This window comes from Pan paniscus, chromosome 5, assembly GCF_029289425.2.
Source record: "Pan paniscus chromosome 5, NHGRI_mPanPan1-v2.0_pri, whole genome shotgun sequence".
Lineage (NCBI taxonomy): Eukaryota > Metazoa > Chordata > Mammalia > Primates > Hominidae > Pan > Pan paniscus.
The window spans coordinates 120,921,286-120,944,782 of NC_073254.2; the positions used below are offsets into that span (position 1 = coordinate 120,921,286).

The 23,497-nt window shown below is 39.5% G+C and overlaps 2 protein-coding genes and 1 pseudogene across 9 annotated transcripts in view; 2 read left to right on the forward strand and 1 right to left on the reverse strand.

Moving 5' to 3' along the window:
• ASCC3 (activating signal cointegrator 1 complex subunit 3) overlaps nucleotides 1-4,687 on the reverse strand; it is a 375,365-nt gene extending 370,678 nt beyond the window's left edge. The window contains exon 1 of one of the 2 annotated variants that reach the window (XM_003824353.6): nucleotides 4,326-4,679. The gene's annotated coding sequence lies outside the window, so the exon portion shown is untranslated. Of the gene's footprint in view, nucleotides 1-4,325 lie in introns of both variants that reach the window. The other variant, XM_008978084.5, reaches the window with a different exon arrangement.
• Nucleotides 4,688-4,719: 32 nt separating this feature from the next.
• GRIK2 (glutamate ionotropic receptor kainate type subunit 2) overlaps nucleotides 4,720-23,497 on the forward strand; it is a 1,183,164-nt gene continuing 1,164,386 nt past the window's right edge. For 3 of the 7 annotated variants that reach the window (XM_063605420.1, XM_034962600.3, XM_055113985.2), the window contains exons 1-2: nucleotides 4,730-4,862; nucleotides 15,243-15,290. The gene's annotated coding sequence lies outside the window, so the exon portion shown is untranslated. Of the gene's footprint in view, nucleotides 4,925-15,242; nucleotides 15,291-23,497 lie in introns of all 7 variants that reach the window. The other 4 variants (XM_034962599.3, XM_063605422.1, XM_063605421.1 and 1 more) reach the window with 2 other exon arrangements.
• On the forward strand, nucleotides 12,827-15,002 carry LOC129398024 (MAPK-interacting and spindle-stabilizing protein-like; annotated as a pseudogene).

The window sequence follows — 23,497 nt, forward strand, 5'->3', positions numbered from 1 at the left end:
TATAAATGAAAAATTCTGTTAATAATAAATATTTAATGCCCCAGAACAAATATAATTTCTAAAGGATTGAAACCCTAAAAGCCTACTTCTGTTCGTCAGAAGTACTGGCTGTGGCTATCTGAACAAATCTTTAAATTGTTAATTAAACATACGTACAGGTAAAAAGAAAGTCTTAAAAATGTAACTGCCCTTTTTTACATTCCAAATAAGGAGAAAACTAAACTGATGGTAGCATATTTCCTTTTGCAAGATGATATTAACCAATAATCAGTGAGCTAGAATTCCAGTACACACTATTCTGAAGTACTACATTTAAAATTGTAATGTTTATTCTTCTTAAACCAAACCTGTGTTTCTAAACTCTAAAGATGGTCTGACTGCTTGATAGCAACTTTAGGAAAAGATAGTTACTGTATTTTTTCGTTATAAAAATATGAAAAGATCTCCAAAACAGCCAAACTATATTTCCTAATAAGTTTAAAGTCAGCACTTAGTTACTGGCAATTATGGATACTAGGGAATTATTAAAGGGACAAAAATAGTCAAAGTGATATAATGCAGATTAAGGGATAAAAACACTGACATGAAGGAGTAGGTTGTAAATGGAGTAAAATTAGAATTTAAGATTTCAGTACTTAAAATAGAATCTTGTACCCACAAACCACACCTTGAAAAATGAACAGTGAATAAATATTAAACAGTGAATAAGAATATTTATATTTTATTGTGCCTTTTTTAAAAATTGAGTTGTGATATTGTTAACATTAGCAAGATCAGAACTCAGAAAATAACCATCGTCGACACATATTTATAATCCTCCATTATGCGATTTCAAAAGGGGGTGATTTTTTCATGGTAAATCCTAAAGATAATTTAATTTCTTACTTGTATTAAACCTTATTACCATCAATTGGTTCATACAGCAGAGTCTAGGCACATTTAACTTTCTTGAATCTACCAAACACTTTAGGCCAAAAAAAGGAAGGCAGAGACAGACAAAAACAATAATTACTAGAGATTCTGCTTACCATTTCAGTTATTGAATATCTGCTCCAGAGTGAATGGGGGATGGGCAACAAGAATCTTGCTCTTTTAGTCTGTTTCAATCACTACATGCATCTCAAAATGTGAGCATCTTGCTACATTGCATGATTCTAGTTTTTAACACTTTTTCTCTTTTTTTAAAAAACATACAAGGTGGTGACCAAACACAGAGCAACTTTTTCACTGGGAGTTCATCCAAAGAAACTGTGATACATTCCAAGTCAGGATGAAAAACATGGCTGTGTAGGACATGCTGAGAGACAGCATGTTATGCCAACTTGATGTCCTTTTAAGGGATTCTCAAAGGTAATCTTAGCTATTCACAGTTTCCACCTAACAAGTTCACTTTAGATGCTAACTCATTCTTAAGCAAGAAGGAATTGCTCCTGAATAGTTCTCAATCGAGTTAGGAAACACATCTGAAGCATGCAGAACAGAGAAAGCATGACAAAAATAATAAAACACATAAACACTTTTCACACAATACAAAATATATAATGGTTAAAAACAACAAAATTTCTATGGGGTCTTATTCTCTAACTTATCCTCTAACTAGGTTTCCCATTCAAAGGTGGGGGAAAAAAATCCTGGACAGGCTCATAACTATAAAGCAAATTAGTCTTTATATTCAGAATATTCCCCCCCAAAGTTGTGTTAATTTTACTTTTAGCACAGGATAAGGAAGGCTTTTCCTTTAAATGTCCTTGGGAAAACAAATAAAAAAAATATTTTAACACCAGATAAGGACAAGCATAGTCAAAAAGAAAATTCCAGAATATCCCACAAAGATGAAACGAGCACAAGAAAACGTGGAACAGACCCAGCACATATTAGGCAGTATGTATTATAACTCTTCCCACGAAAGTCCAGTGGAAAAGGGCCTAGCACAGATTATGTCTGAAAGACAAAATTCTCATTCCACCCTAATCCATGAGCCTCTGGAAGGCAGACTGAAGGAATTTACGCCTGCCCTCTTGTGAGAGTGGAAAAAACTCAAACCGTTTTTCCTCTGCCATCAACACAGATGTCTGTGACAAAATGTGTATGAGTTTCTCCCCATGCACCAAGCAATCACTTCTGCAGCAGACATCAGATGAGTGTTCTCCAATTCATTTCTGACACTATCTAGAGATACTGTCATATCCCACAGATTGAAGGCCCAATCCCACAAGATTGCCCACCACTTCTGATGCCAATTACAAGCTCCAGGCTTTTTTATCTGTACTTCTGACTGACCAGCTATAAATTGGGGATTACATGACCCCCCTCCTTGGGTTCAGTTAATTTGCTAGAGTGGTTCACAGAACTCAGGGAAACACGTTTACCGATTTATTATAAAGGATATTACAAAGGATACAGATGAATAGATACATAGGATAGGGTAATTTATAAGGGAAGGGAATTTCCATGCAGAACTTCCAAGTACTTCCTGGGCACACCACCTCAAGGAATCTCCACATGTTCAGCTTTCAGAAGCTTTATGAACCCTGTCATTTTGAGTTTTTATGGAGGCTTCACTACATAGGCATAACTGATTAAACCCTTTGGCCACTGGTGATCAACTTAATCTTCAGCCCCTCTCTCACCTCCCTAAGCAGTTAGGGGGTGGGGATGAAAGTCCCAACCTTCAAATAATTCCTTGATCTTTCTGGTAGCCAGCCCCCATCCTGAAGCTACTAGGAGCAGCCAGCTAGCAAAGACAAAATTCTTAGTCAATTCATTAGCATACAAAAAGGCAAAATGGGGCCCGTAATCCCAGCACTTTGGGAGGCCGATGCAGGGGGACTGCTTGAGCCTAGGGGTTCCAGAGATACACAGGAGATCAATCAGACCAAAGTGAAGACTGGAAAGAAACTGATTTCTACCTCAAAAGAAAAAGCTTTTTATTTATTTATTTTTTTTGAGGTAGAAACTGAGGTAGAACTGTGAACTTTATATTTAAACAAGCTTTGAAAAAGAAAAACTTACTCTTCTGAAATGGCAAACCACTGGTACATATACTACTTTTTGATCAAAGGCAATATCAAATCATGCTGTTAAAGCAAGATCATCTGTTCCTCTTTCAATGCCAATTACATATATACATTGACAATAACTTTTTCTTTTAAAAGCTTTGTTTTGGTCAACTACAGATCCATGGCATGAGAAAGAACCCTAGTCAAGATTCTCTCTTAAAAGGAGGCTGCTGGATTATAGAAAGTTCATGAGCACAGAGATTGTCTCTCTCTTGCTCTCCTAGGCCTAGCCCAGCGTTTGACACATAGGAAGACTTGAATGAATGAATGACAAAAAACTGTTAAGCAGGGATCAAGAAAGCTGAACCATGAAAAATTAATTTCTCATATAAATAGGATTATTTAGCCTAAGCTTAAGAGCATCTTTAAGGATCATTTTTCTCATGCAAGACTATTATAACCATCATTAAAAAAAAGAGACAACATAAACTGGAGCACAATCCATAGTAAAACCAAAAGCTTAATTCTCAACTTTTGAGAACTTTGAGAATCAGAAAAAGGATTTCAATCTATGAAACATAAAATCTGGTGATGGAGAAAATGGCTATCAATCTAACCTAACCTACGGAAAGAAAGAAAACGTAACCATGAGTTTGAATGCACAAGTGACAACACATCAAACTTTTACCAGCCCCTAGAATTATGCTTCTTTTAAACCAAAGAATAGCAAATACCATTAGCACACTGCATTCCATGAGTAAGTTAATTTATAAGAAACCTATTTGAAATGACTGCCCAGTACTCACAAAACCTCCCTAGCACCCACATACACATTTATTTATTTCAAAATGACATTATAGGCTCCTTGATTGCGAAATTCACCCACAATCCACCACGGTCAGCTACCTATTTACTTTCCAGTGTGTTGGGGGAAAAATATGAGGAAGATTTCTTTCCCCAAATCTACGTGAAGAAAACGAAGTTATCAAGGCTTTGTAACAGAAAAAAAGAAAACAAATTACCCATGCATGGGACAGAAAAACCTCATCTGGTCACGTTGTGGCTTAACACTTGGACAATATGTAGCTTAGGTTAAGTTTTCTATCCCCAACCCCACCTACAAACTCTAGGAATGGGCGGTATTGTTGCGAGACCCCGGACTCGACCTCAAGCCACCGAAAAGGATGACAGGTCGGGACTTGCCCCGGAGGCAGGAAGAGAATCTCTGGCGGGTCGCGTAGCCCGCCTCGCCGTCCCCGCCTCCAGCCAGCTCCCCTGGCCGCGGCGACCCTTCTCGTCCTCCCACCTCCACCTCCACCTCCTCACCTCTCGGCCCGGCTCACGCGTTTCCCATCACTCTGTCAGCTCCTGCCACCGCGCCTTCTTCCCTTTCGGTTTTACTTTAACTTCCCACGCCGGGTGAGGAGCTGAGCGCAGGGCCAAAGATGCGAGCGGGCAGCTGTACCGCCGCGCCCCGTCCGCCCTCCAAGCCGCGCTTGCCGGGGTCGCGCCCAGTCACAGGGAACCGCGTGTGAGGACCATCAGTCAGAGAGACAGACGCACAGACGCACAGACCCGACGAGGAGGGACAGAGTGGAGCTGGCGCCGGCCTACACGTCACCGCCCCGCTGCAGCGCCAACGTCGGCACGTCGACTCGTCGACTCCGGGCCCTCCGCCACGCCCGCGTGCGCGCGCCGCTCCGCTCCGCCTCCCGCCTCCAGCCTCTAGTCCGCTGGGTTCGGAGGAGCAGAGGCGGAAGGTCCCGGCGGCGGCGAGGATGCGCCCCAGGGCGGGAGCGGGACGCTCCGCTTTACCCTGGCTGCCCGCAACGGGCCAGGCCTGCCGACTCGACCTCTCTACCTGTGAGTTTTTTCCCTGCATTTACTTCAGTCTGCCGCGTCTTCTCCCCGCCCTTCTCTGTAAGGTAAATATGTGGAGGAAATAATTCCTATTAAAGGTAAAGGAAAGGAGAGCAATTTGAATGAAGAAACAGGTAGTTGCTATCGTCGTTTTCAGCCAAAGCCCTCTGGCTGCTAGAGAGTATACATGGTTCTCTGGTGTCAAGGCCTGTTTTCCATAAGCTTTCTGGATTCTCAGCTTAGTTCCCTCAAAGTGATCTCTGCAAGTCGGCCCTTCGGTCAGAAGACCTCCTCCAAAAACAGAAAGCCCAAAGATTCCCTAACTCGATTGAAAAGATAGGAAGATACGAAGAAAAACTAACCTAAAGAATTGTGTGGTTTATCTGCAAAGAGTTCTAGACTAAAAGCCAACAATGCAAAGATAGTATGAGTTAATATTTTTGTTGTGGCTCTCTTCTGCCATTCCCGCTTCCTCAAGGTAATGTGCCCCGAGGCCTGGTAGAACTGTTTTGTAGAGGCAGCCAATAGTGATCCAGTTATTGTCTTTACTAGTCAGACCACCTCTGAAGTGCTGTGTTCAGCATTTGAAGAAGACTTTAATCAAGCTGGCATTATATCAGGGAAGAGCAAAATGATGAAGAGAACTCAAAAACAGGGCAAGTGAAGAAGTATTGATTAAACCTTCCAGGACTCACCTAGAAGAGAGAAAACTACTGGACTCTCTCCAAATATGAAATGACCTATCATGTGAAGTTGATTTGTTTCATGTGATGCAAACTTCAGGGAACAGATTTAAGATCCTGAAAAGAAGATGCCCTTGTAGCACGACCCAAAGAATTGCCTACCTTAGCATGTGTGAATACCTCAACCACAGAATTTTGCTTCAAGGAGATTCTGAAGCTCACTTAATAGGGACTTGGTACAGGGGAGCCACACATCAACAGAATAATTAGTTGATGGTTTTGTTAAAGATATTTCCAATCTTGAGATTACATGTGTCTTTGGTCCTGGACTTCATAGAGTTTACAAGTTAGTTCATGAGACAAGACAAATGCATCACAAAAATAAATAATGCAAGGAGGCCAAGTGATAATGAGAGGTGCTGATAAGTGCTAGGAATTCACATGACAGATTATTCCCATCACAGTTCCAGAGGCTTAAGGGAGAAGAGAGGAACTGAAAATAGACTACCTAGAACTGCCCTATCCATTGGGGTAGCCACCAGTTAAATACGTCTCTTGACATTTGAAATGTGGCTTGTCCAAACTGAGACATGCAATGAGTCCAAAATGTACACCAGATTTCAAAGACTTAGAAAACAAATGTAAAATATTGTAATTCTTATGTCGATTACATGTTGAAATAATATATAATGGATCAAATAAAATATGTTAAAATTAATTTCAACTTTATTTTTACTTTTTATGTGACTTCTAGAAAATTTTTAATTACATAGGTGGCTTGCATCATATTTCTATTAAATAGTCCTGGCCTGGAAGGAAATTCAGTTAGCCCTCTGTATCCATGGCTTCTGTATATGTGTCAACCAACTTTGGAACAAAAACAATTGCAAAAAAAAAAAAAAAAGAATGGTAATGTCTGCACTGAACATGCACAGACTCTTTTTTTCTTGTCATTATTTCCTAAACAATATGGATGTAACAACTGTTTACATAGCACTTCCATTGTATTAGGTATTATAAGTAACCTAGAGATGGTTTAAGGTATATGGGACAATGTGCATAGTTTGTATGCAAATACTATACCATTTTGTGTAAGGACTTGAGCATCCTGGGGTTTTGGTATGTGGGAGTGTCCTGGAACCAATCCCCTGTGGACACTGAGGGATGGTCTTACTTCATTGAACTCTAAGAACTATCTTTGTCCTCTTTATAGTCCCCAGGGTTTCCCCATTTTTTTTTTTCAAGAGATGGGGTCTTGCTGTATTGCGCAAGCAGAAGTGCACTGGCTATTCACAAGCATGATCATTGTGCACAACAGCCGTGAACTCCTGGGCTCAATGATTCTTCTGCTTCACCCTCTCAAGTAGCTAGGACTACAGGTACCTGCCATCAAGCCCAGCTTCCCCAAATGTTAGTGGAAAGACAACCTAATGAAAATGGCCCTGATGACAAAGAGAAAGACCGTCCAGAAAGTATGCCATGAGCAAAGACAAGAAACAAGACTATAACTGCATTCTAGATAATGAGTAACCTATTTATCTGTAATGGAACATTGTTAATAGAAGGTAGTGACAAAGTTAAAATGTAAACAAACTAGTCTATAAGGAGACTCAATTTTAAATTTAAAGAATTGAGTATAATAGGCAGTCAGTGTTTGGCAGTCACAAAATGGGATTGGGAGATTATTTTGGCAATATTGGGTAGGGTGGGTTGAAATTAGTGCATGGCTGGGAAACCAATTAAAACTCATTGCAGTGGGCTAGGCGCAGTGGCTCACACCTGTAATCCCAGTACTTTGGGAAGCTGAGGCAGGAGGATCACTTAAAGCCAGAAGTTCAAAAGCAGCCTGGGCAACATAGGAAGACTCCCATCTCTACAAAAAATAGAAAAAAAATAGTCAGACTTGATGGTACATACCTGTAGTCCTAGTTACTAAGGAGACTGAATTTGGAGGCTCTCTTGAGGCCAGGAGTTTGAGGCTACAGTGAGCTATGATCATGCCATTCAGCTCCAGTCTGGGCAACAGAGCAAGACCCCATCTCTAATTGAAAAACAAAACAAAACTCCACATTGCATTTAAAAATGTATCATATGGCTGGGTGTGGTGGCTCACAGCTGTAATCCCAGTACTTTGGGAGGCTGAAGCAGGTGAATTGCTTGAGCCCAGGAGTTTGAGACCAGCCTGTGCAACATGACAAAACCCTTTCCCCAAAAAAAAAAAAAAAAAAAATGAAAATTAGCTGGGTGTGGTGGCATGCACCTATAGTCCCAGCTGCTCAGGAGGCTAAGGCAGGAGGATCACTTAAGCTGGGAGGTCAAGGCTACAGTGAGCCATTATCGCACCCCTGCACTCTAGCCTGGGTAACAGAGTGAAACACTGTCTTAAAAAAAAAAAAAGTATCATACCAAAGAAAGGCTCAATATTGGATTTATTTAAATAAATTGTAATACATCTCTAAATATAGAGGCATTAAAAAAGTATAATGTGAATCTGTATTGCTTGATATGGTAATATGTCCAAAATGTACAGTTGTATGAAAGAGCTTGCAACACAATCTATACATAATATGAACACATTTAGGTAAAATTATATATGTTTGTGTGTGTCTTATGTACGTGTGTAACATGATTATTTTGCAAAGAGTGCCTTAAATTATCTCAAAATTGTCTCAAGAACAGAAAATTTCAAGGTGGAAGTGTTTCCAACCTATTTCTTACAGCTCAACAAAATCATTCATGCTTTTGACTTTTTTCATTTCTATGTTTCATTATCCTTAGTATGTTAGCCTTTCATTATCAGACTTGTCACTTCATGGGTTGTAAGGATGGGCTGCCAAGTTTCAGAACCATTTCCAGCCCATCAATCTCTGGATACCTCCTTCAGTATGTGTGTCCACTAGGTCTGCCTAGCTCACCAGTGTGCCATAGCCTCAGCTTCTAGGCCTTTCTTATTTTATCTATTGTCAGTCAGTTCTTCCCTGCCCTTTTTCACCCCTGCCTTATCCTGCAACACCGCGTCTTAAAATTCCATCTTTACTGCACTCCAGTGCAGTTCGTGCTCTGAAGTTGATGCTTAACCTTTGAGGAATGCTGATTAATAAAAGACTCAATTCTAAAATGTTTTTCTAGTCTTTTAAATAAATGATATTAGAAAAGAAAAAAGTTAGATTACTACCATGGCAGACAGTGTTGTTTGCCTCCTCAACCACCATTTCTTTCCTCTTTCTTAACTAGTAAGATGATTTTTTAAAAGTACCAAACAACTCAAAAAATGTGAGCTTCTCCCAAAGTAATTTCATTTCCCTTTGAATAAGAATGTTGTAGAGGTGGGCATATGGGCCAAGGAACAATCAGCTTCGGAGAATCCTGCAATATGTTTTACCCAGGTTTCAAAATATGTGCTTACAATATATAAAGGGTTTTTCTTGAATTACTGTTCAATATGGTGAACTCGGCATATCATTTGCCTACTATCCTTTCCTACACACCATAGAAATAAAAATGAAGAAACAGAAAAAATGAAGAATAAGTAAAGGAGTAAAGATGATGTGTGCCTGTATGCATGCACTTACATGAGTAGAAAAAAGTAGATGATGTCAAGAAAAGCAAATGAAATTTCAAAAATGTGTTGGGATACAAAGCAAATAGTAGTGATTTGACCAAAACCATAGCCTAAAAAATATAATGGAGAAGCTACACAGGATAGGGCAGAAGTGAGAATAAGGGCTGAAAATGGGGATAAAATATGGCACAATTGAATCTATCACCATACACATTTCGCTTTCTCATCCATATAGACTGAGAGCAAGCAAAAGATATTAATATCTGCCACCAGACAAAAAGACCAAAACTGACCCCCCAAATCTTCTCCAAATTAATTGAATAACTAGTACAGAAAAGTGAAGACTTTTAGGTTGATGACACAAAGGAAAAACATTCTTATTCAAGCATTCAGGGCCAGCATCCTGAGAATAAGCTAATTGCCTACTCATGTAAAGTGAAACTTCATATTTGGCATTCCTGGCCCTGTCCTACCTAACCCAGCCACGTATTCACAATTCCTACATAGGAGAGAGAGAGAACTGGCAGACCTCTTACCTACAAAAAGAAAACTGCATCAACTACCAATTTTATATATATATATATGAACAAACATGAAGAATTAACAGGCAAATAAGGAAAATCAGCATCATGAGAGAAAAATACAAAGAAAAACATAGAAAAACTAACTCTAAAGAAGGCAAGGAAGCATAAATAAAAGATTTTAAAGAAGCACCCGAATTAATATGGAATTCAGAACATATTATGTCTACAAGATATGAATAAGATACTTTGAAAAAGGAGCAACGATAGAACAAAAAGAGCTACCAGACATTAAAAATTTGTTAACTTAAAAACTCAAGTACTGGAGATTAAATCGAAGAAATCTTATAAGAATATAGTATACATAGCAGAGAGAAAATAAGAAAGAAAACATAAGAATGTCATGGAGAGCCAATCCAATAGGCTCAACCAGTAGATGAGAAAGATTTTTAAAAAAAAGGGGAGGGGGAGTGAGAAAATTATAAGTTTTTTTTTTTTTAGAGCAGAGAAGAAAATAACTTTTCAGATTTGAGTAGACTCAGGGTATTGAAAAATAGATTAAAAAAGACTCATGCCTGGAGATATTATCATGTAATGCCACAAATAAAAATTATGAAGAAGAAGAAATCCCCAAAGTTCCTAAACATAAAAGACTTATAACCAACAAAGGAATAGGGACTGATGCTATCAGCATCACTGCATACCTGAAGACAATGACAGAATATTTTCAAAATTGTAATTGTAGATGTTTTTCAGTCTACAAGTCTATACTCATTCAAATTATCAATTAACTGTGAGAGTAAAATAAAGATATTTTCAGACTAACAAGGATGTAGAATATTTTTCTCCTGGGTGATCTTTTGGAATGTCACTAGGCCATACAATCCAACAAAATAAGGACAAAAAGTTATGCTGATGCTAGAGAAAGGTAAGGACAAATCTCTGCAAGATGGCTGTGCAGCAAGTCTAGAGAGCAAGCAGTATACATTGGAGAAGAGCATGGAGGATTCAAGAAGTGAGGTCACATAAGAGAAAAAAAAGAAGGAATTCAATAGACTAGATGGTAAGATAGGAAATTTGAAAAACAAAAAAATGAAACTGTGGTATATATATACGATGGAATACTACTCATCCATATAAAGGAATGAATTAATGACATTCACAGCAACCTGGATGAGATTGAAGACTATTATTCTAAGTGAAGTAACTCAGGAATGGAAAACCAAACATCTTACATTCTCAACTCATAAGTGGGAGGTAAGCTATTAGGATGTAAAGGCATAAGAATGACACAATGGACTTTGGGACTCAGGGAAAGGGTGGGAAGGGGGTGAGGAATAAAAGGCTACTAATTGCGTGCGTGTGTACTGCTCAGGTGATGGGTGCACCAAAATCTCACAGATCACCAGTAAAGAACTTACTCATGTAACCAAACACTACCTGTGCCCCAATAACCTATGAAAAGAAAAAATTTCAAATAATAATAATCAATATTTTTAAAAAGTAAAACAAAAAATGAAGATATAGTAAACCAAATAGTGCCAGAATAAAAGGGAGGAAAGAGTAGTTCCTCAAAAGAAATTTTTAAAAAATATTACCATGGAAAGGGTAAAAAACAGTACATATCCAGGAAAATTAGTACCGAAAGGAAGAAAGAGAGCCAATGAAGGAGAAAAAAAGAGAGGTTAAAGAGTTATGAGATAAACGAAGAGTATATTTAAAAAGTTTTCTTCAATCACCCAGGTAATTCCTGCTTCAGAGTTAAGGAGGGTGAAGATTGAGTAAATGTCTTTGGAAATTTAAGTGATTGATGATTTGAAGCAATTTAGTAACATGGTAGGCATGGCATTAGATGTCAAGTGTAAGAGAGTAAATGAGAAGTGAGAAAGTGAAAACAGTGATGATAATTGTTTTTGTCTAATAAATGAATGAAAAAAGCAGGGCAATATATGGAAGAAATATCAAGGTCCAGAAAAAAGCTGTTACTTGCATGTTGTTTTTAGGATAGAAAACAAAACATATAAATAGAAGGAAAGAACCTATAAGAAGTGAATCAAGTAAGGAAATAATAAGGTAAAGGCAGACAAGGATACACTGAAGTCTGTGGGTGAAGTTATTCTTAACCTTGGTAGAGAGAAGTTTTCCTGGGACACAGGAGGGAAGAAGTAGAGGATGTTTGAAAATACAGGGAACATTTAATGTGTTGAGGAATGTATAGCTATATAAATTTTGAAGTGAATATGCAATATGAAAGCCATGTTTCTTTTGGTGTCCTTGAAATTATGAATTGTTCATTGCAAAAATATTTTAAACTACTTCCAATCAGGTAGTGAGATATTAAATTTTTATAAAATACAAAAATCAGACAAAATCCAATTTCAAGAATGCAGTCATAGATTAGGTTGCAAAAAGCAACACCATTCTCAGTCAATATAAACATATGAAATAAAAACTACAAGTCACAGTTGTCACTGGTTAATTTAACCTGGTGTCCAGTTGGTTCCCTAAATGCCAGGTGATACCCCATGATAAATGTGGGTATACCTATGAACATATGTTAGTGTGTGTGCATGGGACCTAGAGAAAAGAAAATTAGAAGTAATTAGCTTCAAAACTAATGATTTTTATCTAGCCTTTAATATCTGAAACTAGATTTGACTTTCTTATACAAGCAAATAATCCACCAAAGTTTGGGGCTGAAATATATTTATCCTTAAAGCATTGTGTGAAAAGGGAAGAATCATTCCTTACCAACTGTTGTCTTTCTATCATTCCTCCAAGAGATAAGTTAGGATATGAGACCCCAAACCAACAACTTAATAGAGTTTTCTTCTCATATAATAGGCTAGTGATGGGTACTCCTGAAATTGTGTAGTTGCTTTCTCAATTTAGTCATCCCGGGACGAGAGTACCTTCTTTCTTGTCACTTTGCCATTTCTAGAGTGTTGTTTTCATCTAATAGTTAAAAATGGCTCACAGTCATGACCATATATATTTCAAGCAGCAGTCTAAAGGAAGAGGAGAAGAAAAGGACATATCTTTGGGAACATAAGTTGAAAGTACACCTATCGAGGAGGAGCCGTACGCTGCTGGTGCTGCTGGTGCTGTTGCCGCCGCTGCTCTCGCTGCAGTCAGTCAGGCTGCGCCTGCTTCTTCAGGGCCCAGTCCCTTGGACACATCGCCGCTTCTAGACCCTCCTGCAGTCTCGGATATTGCTGGGAAAATGTCTGATGAATTTTCGTTGGCAGATGCACTACCTGAACACTCCCCTGCCAAAACCTCTGCTGTGAGCAATACAAAACCTGGCCAACCTCCTCAAAGCTGACCAGGCTCCAACCCTTGGAATAATCCGAGTGCTCCACCTTCGGTGCCATCTGGACTCCCACCAAGTGCAACACCCTCCACTGTGCCTTTTGGACCAGTACCAACAGGAATGTATCTCTCCGTGCCTCCCACCGGACCACCTCCAGGACCCCTAGCACCCTTTACTCCTTCTGAACCATCATGCCCTCCACCTGGTGGTCCTTATCCAGCCTCAACTGTGCCAGGCCCTGGCCCATAGGGCCATATCCTATACCAAATATGCCCTTTCCAGAGCTACCCAGACCATATGGTGCTACCCACAGATCCAGCTGCAGCTGGTCCTTTAGGTCCATGGGGATCCATGTCTTCTGGACCTTGGGTGCCAGGAATGGGAGGGCAGTATCCTACCCCTAATATGCCCTATCCATCTCCAGGGCCATATCCTATTCCTCCTACTCCCCAAGCCTCGGGCAGCACCACCTGTTCCATGGGGCACCGTTCCACTAGGAGCCTGGGGACCACCAGCACCATATCCTGCCCCTACAGGATCGTATCCCACACCAGGACTCTATCCTACTCCTAGTAATCCTTTCCAAGTGCCTTCAGGACCTTCTGGTACTCCACCGATGCCTGCTGGCCCCCATTCTTACCATTAAGTTAACAATGGACGAAGAGATGACGCTTTGCTTTTTGAAGTACGTATATATGCACATGAATGCATATATAAAAATTGCTGGTTTCACTATTAGAGGGCATTCATGAAAGAACAACTCTTGCACCTCTCAGAGAAGATAACTGCCTCTTGTACTTGGATGTGTAGTACATCATATGTATACAATCAGATAAAAGCATAGAAGTAAATCATTCAGATGTGATTTTTATTTGGTTTTCATGGAAAGTTAAAGTGATAAAGTATATTCACTAGCTCTTTGACAGAATTTGTTTAAACTATGAAACTACACACTTAAAATCTAAGATGTGGATTATTGTTAGAATCTGTGACTTCACTGGCAAATTACTTCAAGTATTTTTCTATAATCACTTTCCCCTTCTAAATAAATAAACTTTGAGAATAACCCATCATAATCCAAACAAGTGATGCCTCAACATTTTGAGCTGCTCTGTCGGACAAATAAACCTGGTCCTCTTGAGGTTATATTGTGGATATCATTTTTAAACTGTCAGTAATTATTGTCAGATGTGGAGTTCAATAGCCAGCCAGTGTTCATTTTTATCCTTGAGCTTTTAGTAAAAATTTCCTGGTTTTATTTTTAGTCATTGGGTCATACAGCCCTAAAGTCTGCTATTTATGGAAACTAACTTTTTTGTTTTTAATCCAGGCCAACATGTATGTAAATTAAATTTTTAGCTAATTGATTAAAAAAAAAAAAAGAAAGTATACCTGTCACTTACAGTCACATTTTATTTACGAGACTTAAGTCACATGGTGACACCCAGTTGCAAGGAAAGCTAGAACATACAGTCCTCATTTTAAGCAACTATATACTTAGTTAAAAAGCATGGGTTCTATTACTGTAAGAGATAAAGAGATATTTAGAGATAAATGTTTCACCCATAAAGCTTTTCCTCAGTTAAAGCAAACATACTGGTATTAAGCAGATAAGGGTAGCCTCTCTTCAGTTCTTATCAGAACTGAACCTCAGGGAACAGAATGGAATGGAATGTCAATAATAACTTTTATCTCTTTCAAGCATATGAAAATTGAGCTAGTAGAAGATGGCAAAATAAAATGCTGGATATTAATTATTTTAAAAATTAATTTTTCCTGAAACTTAAACTATTCTTAAGTATTTTTATGATTAAGTGAAATTTTCATTCACTCTACCCACAACTAATTAAGCATATATCTCATAATCCACACTTTGCTAAGCATTGTGAAACATTCCAAAGAAAAATATGATATGATCTCTATTCTCAAGGAATTTACAAGAACTTACAGTTTGGGTAGGAGACAAATTTAACATTCACAAGACTTTTCAAGAACAATTAGGTGCTGAGTTGTGTGATACTTCTTTTATGAATACAAAAGGAGTCTAAATTAAAGATAGGCCCCTGTTGGCTGCAGGAGATTAAAAGCCTTTGTGGAAAACTGAAATTTGAATTGATCACATAAGTATAGGTAGAATTTATTTATAAAACCTTTCATATGTAAACTCTTAAAAGGTGTATTTGTAGGATTCATTCTGGAATATAAAGTTACTGAATTTTAAAATTCTTTTGTTGCTGGTGATAGTTTAAAGGATAAAAGTGGCTGATTCAGTGTATATGCCAGTTTTCTGTGTTTTTGCTTTAGGTTGTATCCACAAGTACCAGCAGAGTGCCTGACACATAGTAGACATAAGTAAGTATTTGTTAAATAATTTTCTTTTTATAATAGTGTTTCCTTTATTGTTTGACCAAGAACTTTTAAAAATTGAGCTATACCTTTTTTAAACATTGAAGTGTTCCAAAGTATAGAAACCTTAAGTGAACAGTGCTATACACCACTTCATGCAACTGATAGATGCAGGAGGACGATAAGGGAGGGTCGTGGGAGAAGCTCCCACTGGCCTGGGCATGGGGAGGATGGGGTGGAGCCTCAGGAAATTCACGCCATTTGCAGGGGACAGGAGCCTGGGGTCATCAGTTCCTGTGTGGTGACCTGGGATTCAATCTGTGAGGCCTGTTAACAGGAACCCCTCTCGCTTTGCAAAGTATTTTTTTCCTTTTTGCCCAGTAAATTCCATTCCCCCTCACCCTGCAAAGTGTCTGCATGCCTAATTTTACCTGGTCACTTGGCAAGAACTTTTTTTTTTTTCTCAACACTTTTGGCACCCAGAACTTGGGACATGAAGAAGGGTGAGTGAAATGTGGACTGAAAACCTCTCACTTTTATTTCTGAGTATTTTGTTCCTATGACATTTTTCTTCTTTTTTTGAGGACAGTAACAGCATCTATCTTTTCTCCTCCCCTCGCCTTCCCTCCCCTCCCCTCTCTTTTCTTTTCTTTTACAATATGGGAGGTGGTCCACACCCACCACAACAGCCACAAGCATGCCTGTGGGTTGGTTGGGCAAGCAGTGGCTCCCCACCCGCCTTCTCTCCCAGCTGAGTTGGGTGCATGGCCCTGACTGCCACATGTGTGTGCAGAGTCCAGCTGCATGGCAGGAATGAGCCACAGTCACTATCCAGGCACCAGGGCCGCCTTGGGGGCTTGGGCTCTGCACAGCTGGCTGGCTAGACTCCTGCTGGGTCCATGCCCGGGGGGGAAAGGAACCAATTTGCAAAAGAATATGAAGTTCTTCCCCCAGGCATCTTTCCAACCCTGCACTTTAACTTTTGTTTCCTTTTCGCTATCTAGTCAGCAGTTAATTTTTATGTGAGAGGGTTACTTTTTTTTTTTTCTTTTTGGAAAACATTTTAACCAGGCCAGGACCCCAGTGATCACTGTTTATATTCTCTGTAAAGTTTCAGTTATGAAAAAGGATTTGTGAGATTGGTCTTAAGCGATAGCCAATCCGGTGTGCTTTGCATGACTTTCTGAATGATCAGCAGCAAAGTTTGCTATGGGCCTCCCTCTTGTTTTAGGTCCTTGAGAGCATGATGTGTAACCCTGTGGCAATGCTTTGTTTAGCGTCTACACAGCCAAGATTCAATCCTGGCTTAAGAAATGACTCCTGTTTGGTTTTTTGTTCTTGCGATAGTTTACTGAGAATGATGTTTTCCAATTTCATCCATGTCCCTACAAAGGACATGAACGCATCATTTTTTATGGCTGCATAGTATTCCATGGTGTATATGTGCCACATTTTCTTAATCCAGTCTATCATTGTTGGACATTTGGGTCAGTTCCAAGTCTTTGCTATTGTGAATAATGCTGCAATAAACATATGTGTGCATGTTCTCACTCATAGGTGGGAATTGAACAATGAGATCACATGGACACAGGAAGGGGAATATTACACTCTGGGGACTGTTGTGGGGTGGGGGGAGGGGGGAGGGATAGCATTGGGAGATATACCTAATGCTAGATGACGAGTTAGTGGGTGCAGTGCACCAGCATGGCACATGTATACATATGTAACTAACCTGCACAATGTGCACATGTACCCTAAAACTTAAAGTATAATTTAAAAAAAAAAAGAAAAGAAATGTATAATACACCTAAAAAAAAAAAAAAGAAATGACTCCTTTCTGCTTTGATATGTGTGCGACCTTTGCCATTTATTGATTCTCTTCCTCTACATGAACCACCTTGGATTTTCCTTTCCCTGAGCTTTCAGTAAAGTTTGAAAGCCAGAAATATTGGCCGCTTGGCACAGCTAAAGTCAGGTAATAAGGTGTTAAAAGGATTTTCTTAAAGAGCATTCAGCTTAATTGAAAGTGGATATCCAAATTATAGGTATATTTAAAAGATCTTAATGTTTTTCTCTTCTGGGATCTTGTTTGGCTGGAAAAAGTGTTTTTTTGTTTTGTTTTGTTTTGTTTTGTTTTGAGACAGAGTCTCACTCTGTTGCCCAGGCTGAAGTACAGTGGCACGATCTCAGCTCACTGTAATCTTCGCCTCCCAGGTTCAAGTAATTCTCCTGCCTCAGCCTCCCAAGTAGCTGGAATTACAGGCACCTGCCACTGCACCCAGCTAATTTTTGTATTTTTAGTAGAGACGGGGTTTCACCATCTTGGCCAGGCTGGTGTTGAACTCCTGACCTTGTGATCCACCTGCCTCGGCCTCCCAGTGGAAAAAGTTTTGTTCTCAGTGAATGGAATTCTTTTTCTCCGTTTTGCCTTGCCACTTTCAATGCATGCATGAGAAGGGAGAGACCTCTGTTTTCCTAATGGAATTAAAAGTGGATAGATTCCTCTCAAAATCTGTTTTTGCCCCCAGTTATGCCTGTTTATTAGGCCTTAGAGGCTATGTGTTTTCCTGGCCCTGTCTCTTAAAGGGCTCCACCAGGAGGCCAGTAATCCAAGTAGGAGACTGGCAAGCAAAAGATCTTATGGCAACTGGGTTTTCTTCTGCCTGTCTGTGTAGTTTTATGTATGTGTTGTGTTTGTGATGTCTATAAAAATAGCTTTAATTGGCCTAAAGGAAAATGAGTGCTTGCATCAAATATTTTTCAAAGGGAAGATAAAAGCTGTGATACTTTTTAGTTCATGTGACTTTAATCTTTGAGAAATAAAAAACAGCCTTAAAGATTATAGGGGCCAGGTGCGGTGGCTCATGCCTGTAATCCCAACATTTTGGGAGACCGAGACAGGTGGATCACTTGAGGTCAGGAGTTCAAGACCAGCATGACCAACATGGCGAAACCCCATCTCTACTAAAAAAAATATAAAATTAGCTGGGTGTGGTGGTGCATGCCTGTAATCCCAACTACTTGGGAGACTGGGGCAGGAGAATCACTTGAACCCAGGAGGAAGAGGTTGCAGTGAGCCGAGATCACACTATTGCACTCCAGACTGGGCAACAAGAGCTAAACTCCATCTAAAAAAAAAAAAAAAGATTATTGGTAAAATCCCAGATATCATCAAAATGTAAGTAAGTGAACTAAATTATGCAGGTCTGATACTACTTTGCTAAATGTTTTAAAGTTATACTGCTTTTTGGGTTGTGAGAACTCTTTGAATTGCCTGTTCCACAATTGGTAAGGCCCAGGGACATATAAAATTGACTATGCCCTTAAGTATGCTGGAAGGAATCAAACCTTGGCTGCACCTACCGCATAATTAAAGCTACTTGCTAGGTTTTATATTAAAGTTAAAAATTGCTGGGAGTTACCATTATAATATTATAACATTAAAACATAAACTACTAGAAATAGATTTACATGTTTGGTGTGTAAGAACAGTAACTTTTTTTAGTAAAAGATTATAAAAAGGCATGGAAGTGTAAATTCTTGCCTAGGGTTAAAGAATTGTTTTAAATTAGATAAGATAAAGCTAAAGTTCAAACAAGTGGTGGAAGGATTGTAAAAATTAATCTTGCAAAAATTGCATGTGTGAATATATTGACTAAATTCAAAAGGGTGTTACATGGTTTTTCTGTAAATTGAGCATTGAAATAAAAGCACAACAAGATACTCTTAAGGCACTAATCTGCTCTTTAGCAAAATTTATGAAGAGTTACAAAAGGTTTTTACTTTTTTACATTTCTGAGTCATTTTGGCAAAATAACTAACTTATGGTAATCTGGAGTTTCGTTTCATAACATCAAGTATTTTAAACCTCTTCATATTTAAAAGGCTTCCCAAAATCAAACTTCAGTTTTGAAATTGTCTTTGCTGATGCCTGGCTTTTAGATGCTACAGAGGGCCCCTGGAGTATTTAAAAGAGAGGTAAACAGGATTATTTGACATGTTTAGCTGCATGGGATTGCCAAAATGGTGTTCAATCTTCTTTAGGTTATATTTTGGTGGATAATACTAATATATGTTCCAAAATTTCTAAATTTCTAAATTTCTAAATTCCAAAATTTCTGACATTTCTAAAGTTCTAATGTCTAAAGTATATGCTATCAATCATAATTAAGGTACTTATGTTAAGTTATTGTAAAACACAGAGATAATGAAACTTCTATGGACATTTTGTTATCACAGACAATTGTCTTGTTTCAATCCTTTTCAAAAGATGGTTTATAATAAGCTATAGTACTCTGACAGGTGCTCTCCAATACAGGTTTCTGATAACTTTGGAAATGTGACATTGGAATAAAGGAAAAATGCACAGGACTCATGAAGAGCCAAAATGTTCACTGATACCAAGCAACACAAGAGTTAACTAAATGGACTGAACTCATAGAAAACTGAAGCAATCTTTTTGACTTTTGCTTGGAATATTGCTGATCCTTGTTTTGTTTTTCAGAGTCAAGGAAATTTATTTTGAACTATTTACAGCCTTTAATAATTGAGAAAAGTATACTCCTCTGAACAAAATCCGGAGCATGTTTGTCTCTCTTTCTGCTTGGCTTTTCCAGAATATGGAAACTAGTTATGAGTATTTTTTTTTTTTTTTTTGAGTCAGAGTCTTACTCTAAGGCTGGAGTGTAGTAATGCAATCTTGGCTCACTGCAACCTCCACCTCCCGGGTTCAAGCAATTCTCCTGCCTCAGCCTCCCGAGTAGTTGGGATTACAGATGCGCACCACCGTGCCCGGCTAATTTTTATATATTTAGTAGAGATTGGGTTTCACTATGTTGGCCAGGGTGATCTTGAACTCTGGACCTCAGGTGATCCTCCCGCCTCGTCCTCCAAAAGTGCTGGGATTCCAGGCGTGAGCCACCGTGCCCGGCTGTTATGAGTATTCTTAACTCATGGCAATATAGTTGTTTACATCAGTGCAATAAGAATCTATTTTCTTTTGCAACAGGATGCAATTGGAGAAACTGGTTGTTTTAACAAGGCTTTGACTGGAAGGGTATATGCTTTCCTTTAAGGAGTCAAGTTCAACTTGCAGAGCTGATAAAAGCCCCTTGGGAAAACTGGCCTTATACCCTTGTCTATGCAGTCCTTTTAGGTTTTCTGACATTTAGTAAGTAAAGAATGTCACTTCCTGACAGGCCCAGGAGCTCCAAGTTTATCTTGGGACCTTAAGAGGAGAGGATTACCCAACTCACAGGTATTTGAGGGTACAAACCCATGGCTGAGCTCGGCTTTAAAAGGTCTTATCTGAGATTCCTTGTGGAACAGAGTTCCATCAAAGCCAATCTAAAACCCTGTTTCTAAAAGAAATAATTATTCTTGCTGCATTTTATGCAAATAATCAGGCCAAGTATAAGACTAAAGTCTATTTTGCAAACTCGATCCCATCATGATTTGGTTTTTTTACAAAACTGAGGATCCTCATGTTTCAAAACTTATCATACATTTGCCGTTAGATTCTACACTCATTAGCTGTTTTTAAGACTTTGCCTACATTTTAGACTAACCCTTCTTGTTCCTGTGAACCGATCAGCAATCTCCAGCTGCAGCTCAGAAGGAACAAGAGGGATGGGTAAGGTAAAAATCTAGATCAATATTCTAGTTCTGAATAATTATCCTGCAAATCCTTCCAGGTCATGGAAATAAATAGGATGTCTATCACTTGCAGGTTTCCTTTTTGGGAAAGTAAGACCAAGGGAGCTAACCAGAGCCGAGCACCATGCACCCAAATCTTAGCAAGCATAACTATAGCGACAAGTTATCTGGGCATATCACAAGACATCCTTTTCCTTCCCTTGTTGGAGGAGTACTCCATTCCACAGCTATACCCTAGCATTTGGCGGCTCATGGTAAGGAGTCCATGCCACTCCCCCTGAGACACATTTTGTCCCAAATTCAATTCCAAGCTTTGGTTCAAAGCCCTAGAAAGAAAAAATGGATCTGAGGGATCCAGAGGCAAATGATAACAGAAGTTAAAGGGCAGCCGGGCATGGTGGCTCATGCCTGTAATCCCAGCACTTTGGGAGGCTGAGGAGGGCGGACCACGAGGTCAGGAGATCAAGACCATCCTGGCTAACATGGTGAAACCCTGTCTCTACTAAAAATACAAAAAATTAGCCGGGTGTGGTGGTGGGCACCTGTAGTCCCAGCTACTCGGGAGGCTGAGGCAGGAGAATGGTGTGAAACCGGGAGGCAGAGCTTGCAGTGAGCCGAGATTGCGCCACTGCACTCCAGCCTGGGTGACAGAGTGAGACTCTGTCTCAAAAAAAAAAAAAAAAAAAGTTAAAAGGCATAGTGCAGGTGAGCATGACTAATTCCTGCCAATTAGGCCAAGCTTTCTATTTCATGGATAAAGGTCATTCTAGTATCCATGGCATAAATGAGGTCTAGGGAATTCAAAGGCTACTGATAGCAGGGGAGATAGGGCATAAGTGGGTAAGAGCAAATACTCCCATTCCCTGCCCCCCCACCCTGTTAACATGGGTGAAAGTCACATTGACAACCATGGGTGACACCCTGTTGCAGTTGCCAGGACTCAGGGATACAGTAACGGAGGAAAGAAAGAGCAATGCCTTGCTTTTTCTCTCTCATGTATCCCAGTTATTTGCTAGGAAGAGATGGGAACCAGGGATGCCTGCTCCCCTCTTTCTAGATCATTAGGCATTCATCTTCAGTCTGTACCCCTTTCGAATGCATCCTGAACCCCTGGGGCTCCTTTGAAACAGGAGTCTTTTTTCTTTTTTCCTCCTCTGTCCTCTCTTAGATAGGTAATTGTGTCTTTGTACTACGGGACACTCTCCTCAGATGCATACTCCAATCTTGCCAGAGTTAATTTCCCAAACCTTAGACTGGTTAGCTTAGGATTGGGCTCGGGGGAAGGGAACCCAGAAGCCTGACATGCTGGCAAAAGTAAACAGCTGGGTTTTTGGCCTCCCTCTCCCTGTGCAAATTGGTAAAGGGCCTTGGGATTTTTGAGCTGTCCTTACTCCACCCTTGTTTCATTTCGATACATGTTTTCTAATAACTGAATTGTCTCTTCTCCCTTTCAGGCCATCAGATTCTAAAAAGTCATGCAACCGGGGCCTCGGACAATGGCCCTTTTTGCTAGGGACCCTTAGATAGTCCTCTGAGGGAGCTCTAACTGCTGTTTTCTCCAAACAGCACTCCTTGTCAACAGGAAGCAGTTAAGATCGGTCTTTGTCCTTGTCTTTATCCTAACAGCACTTAGATGTACTTCTTTAGTGGGAGGAATAATAGACATAGGAGGAAGATAAGGGGGAGGGTCCCCAGAGAATCTCTGACCAGCCTGCGCACTGGGGGGGTTGGAGTGGAGCCTTGTGAAGTTCACGCCATTTGCAGTGGGGAGGAGCCTGGGTTCTTCAGTTCCTATGTGGTGACCTGGGATTCAGTCTGTGAGATGGTGGTGTGTTAACAGGAACCCCTCTGGCTTTGCTGAGAGGTTTTTTTCCTTTTTGCCTAGTAAATTCTATTTCTCCTCACTCTTCAAACTGTTTGTGTGCCTAACTTCTCCTGTTCATGTGACAGGAACCCATTTTTTTCTACAACATAACCACCACCCAAATCAGGATTTATAACATTTCCAACACTCCATACAACTCCCTTATGATTCCTCCTAGTCAGCACCTAAATCCCTACCCCACCTCACCCACCCCAAATTAGCCACTATTCTGATCTCTATAAACATAGACTAGTATTCCTGATTTTGAACTTCTTATGAAGGAAATCATATGTCACTCACTATTTTTCAATTTGTTGCCATCCTGGCTTTAATTTGTGAGGCTTTTTGATACTTGAAAGAGGTATTTCCCACCCTCTATTTTAAGACTTTTCTTATGGGAGAACCTAATAACAGTGTGGAAAATGTTTTTTATTATACAGTTTTATACATTAAAGATGTCATTGATCTTTAGACTTCAAAGACAGGTTGTGCTTACCTTAAGGATAAGCCAAAATCAGCATAACTTTTATCCTGCACCATTGTAATACAGCTTGGTACTTTTAAAATGACAGCCAAGTTAATTTGCTGTGATTTTTTTTTATTAAAACAAACCTGGAAATCCCCTGAGAAGTTTGGGCCAATTACAAACTTAGAGGCACAGTACCCACCCTAATTTCTGAAGCCAACTGGAGGT